This window comes from Salvia hispanica, chromosome 3, assembly GCF_023119035.1.
Source record: "Salvia hispanica cultivar TCC Black 2014 chromosome 3, UniMelb_Shisp_WGS_1.0, whole genome shotgun sequence".
NCBI classification, from domain to species: Eukaryota; Viridiplantae; Streptophyta; class Magnoliopsida; order Lamiales; family Lamiaceae; genus Salvia; species Salvia hispanica.
In genome coordinates this window covers 20,828,803-20,832,353 of record NC_062967.1, presented here as the reverse complement: position 1 = coordinate 20,832,353, position 3,551 = coordinate 20,828,803, and positions in this window count along the sequence as shown.

Here is a 3,551-nt window from a genome sequence, read left to right as displayed (position 1 = left end):
TCCTTGTTGGTTCCTTTTCTTGTTTATTTGAAGTTTCTTATGCTTTTGAAAGGGTCTTGCAGGGGCTGATTCTACTTGAAGCTTTTGATTGAAGAAAAGAGAAAAAGAAATAGTGGTTGTTTTACTTGCTTAGCTTGTTTAAATTTCTCTTTTTGCATCTTATTTCTTTGATCTTTTCTAAGTGTTTAGGTCAGCTAGTTAATCCTTCTTTTCCATCCTTTTAATTTCGAAAATCAGTAAAAAAAGAGGAGAAAACGTTTGTGAATTTAAGTTGCAATTGTTGGTGATTTTCCCTTGCTTAGTAGCTTTGTTCTTGTATGCTAGCTAATGTGTTTTAGTTGCTGCAGTTTCTTTAGTTATTTCTATCCCCCATAGCAAGCAACTAGTACAATCCCTTTTCACTCTTTGACATGGAGCCTCCAAAATCAGTTTTAAACTCTCTCTCTCATGCTTTTCATGTCAGTTTAGTCACCTTAGGAAGTCTCCAAACTAGCTAGTTAAGTAGGCTTTTAGAATTACCTTTTAAGTGTCTCTTTCCTAGTAAATTAGCTTCTCTAGCTTTCATTTAGGTGTGAACACTTAGAATTTAGTTAGCAGCCTTCTACTTAGTTCTTTTTGCCTCTTTTACTTAGTATTTTTCGTGGCAAAAGCTGGTTCCTTTCCCCTTGTTCCTTTTATTCTCGAAAATGCTATTTTACAAAGTGTTGTTATTTTTCTCGCCACTGTTCTGATTTTGCTGCTAAACTGCCCAGTTTACTTACTTGCCCAGTTTAAGTTGCAGTTTATTGCTTTATCTTAAGTTCTTTTTTTTGCTTGCATTTTTATTTATTTTCAACTTTAGTTCCCACCATGTTCGTAAGTATGGTTTAATTTCTGTAGTTTAGTTTCTTCCTTCTTTAAATTAAAGCGTGGCGGCATCGCCAAACTCTAAAGTGTTGAAATACATAACGGATACGACCGTTCCTCGTGGGATCGACATCCGACTTACCACGTACTAATTAATAGTATTATGGGAAGTGGGAACGTATAAGTATTGTTGAACAGGAAGAACACGCGCCTACGACACGCGTTCAAAATTCCTTCCTTTCAAGCGTTCCATAATCCGATCGAACATGTGGGATAGAATGATTTCATCGTCGGAATTCATGGATGGAGGATGAGCACTGGATGAAAGCACCAGTTGTTAGGAACCTAAATTCCTAACGAACCGATAAAACGAAGAATAACAATATAAAGAGAATCCGGCACCCGTTAGGGTCGGCGGAGAGATAAATACGGATAAATCCGGCGCCCGGTCGGCGGCAGAACGGGGCTAAGCGCGGGAGTAATCCCGTCGGCAGCAATTGATTTGTGATTCAAGCCAAATTGGGCGAAATACTGATTTCATTAATTGGTTGAATGAATAACAAGATAACAATCTATCCTATTTATAATAAATACTACTACCCTAACTTATCTAACAAGAAAACAATATATAGAAAAGATATCAAATCCCTACAATATCTAAACTAAAGAAAGGCAATTAATGCTCGTAACATATACAGACTGCACGCACTACACATAATTTACAAAAAATACACACACTACACACAATATACACAGACTATGCATATTATATACAAAATACACACACTTCATACAATGCACACTGCACACTATACACACACAAACACAAAATACACATTGTGCACGCACTATACAAAAAAACACACTCTACACCATTGCCCACACTACACACGATATACACAAGGGAAACACTACAAACACTATACACAAACACCACACAAACTTGATAATAAAGCGGCAATTAGCATATCAGTACAACATGACAGAACCAAGCATGTTGAGATCGATCGCCACTTTATTAAGGAAAAACTTTAAGGAGGAATTATTGAGTTCCCATTTGTTCGATCCGAGGAGCAGCTGGTAGATATTTTAACTAAAGCCGTGAATCCAAGAAGCTTCAAAGAAATTCTTGCCAAGTTGAACATTGGAGATACAATTGCTCAACTTGAGGGGGAGTGTTGAAGAGTGCCTAACTGGTAGTAACATTTACCAACTAATTGGTAATTGTTATGTCTATTAATGCTTGTACACTTCTTAGGAGAGTAATTAATATTGGGTGGTTCCTAGAATGAAGGGGGATGTACCCCGTGATTGTATTAGTCTATAAAAGGCTGCTATGACATTCGAAACATAGACAAGAAGAAATACAATCAAATATTCCTACTCTCTACAACTTTGCCACCATGTTATCTCTTCCATATGTTGCCTCTCTCGATTATCATCTTTAAGATTAGCTACTAAGGAAATCTATAAACTAGGATTGTGACCCTTAAAGTGAATCTAAAGCAAGCTAAACTAATTGAATCTTAGAAGTTAACTAATAAATCAGATGTAATGGAGGTTGAGTGCAATGATAAATAAAGCTAAATGGTTGCCACAAGTGAAAAGAAAGTATGTACTAGTTGTCTCCAAACCTATTATCCATAAGTGTAAAAGCTGATCTTATCTACTAATTCTAGTTGAGACTTTGAAATAAGGCATTATATTTTAATTTTCGGTTATTCTTATTACTCCATTATTATTAGTTGGCTCCACCATATTAAAGTCAATAGTTAAAATCTAGAAAAAACTGGCTAAGTCTATTATATGAAGATTAGAAAGTGGAGGAGTGTTATTCTACAGCGAAAAATCAAATGCCACGTTTTTGTCTTAAAAATTGTAACCTCAAAACCAGAATGATGTAAGTTAAAGTTTATAGGTTTATTAAGCATTTTTACCCATTGCTTAAAGCGATCATTAAGAAATATGCATGGGTAAAAATCAGAATAAGATTCACATGTCATATACATGAAACAAATTCAATTGGCAATCTTAGAAGAGTGGAATTTTTTTTTTACATTCATTTATCTTTTGAGGGAAGGAAAAACAAATTTATAGGATGTCACACATGGTCATCTGGCTTCCAACTCAGTGATGGTGAGTGTTTCTTGACATGTACTCTTTCCGTCCAAATAAATATGAAATATTTGATTTTCGGCACGAGATTTTATGTTGTTTTGTGAGTTAAAAAAGAAAGAGTAAAGAGAGAGGACAAAGTAGAGAAAATGTTATTTCAATTTTACGAAACGTTTCATTTTTAATTGGACAACCCAAAAAGGAAAATGTTTCATTTTTATTGGGACAGAGGGAGTACTAGTTTTGCAACTCGAAATCCTTTCGTTGAAAAATAAGTTCCTTAGTGTTGGGTTTTTGTTTCTCAAATATTCAAATAAGTTGAGCCTTTAGGAACTAAAAGGAATTGGCTGACTCAAGAAGGGAATAAGTTTGTTTGAGCCCACATATATAAACTCTTTGTGTCAGAATGTAGAAGTAGAATCACACAAATTCATTCTATTTTTCTCTCATTTACGTTCTTGAGCGAGAAGATAGAGCTCGAGTGGATCATTTGGATCAAGGAGCAGGAGAATAGAGAAGGAAATAGCTGCAGCTGTTCAAATAGTCTTGATTTTGTTCAATCACGTTTTTGAGCTGAATCTTTTGGGGTT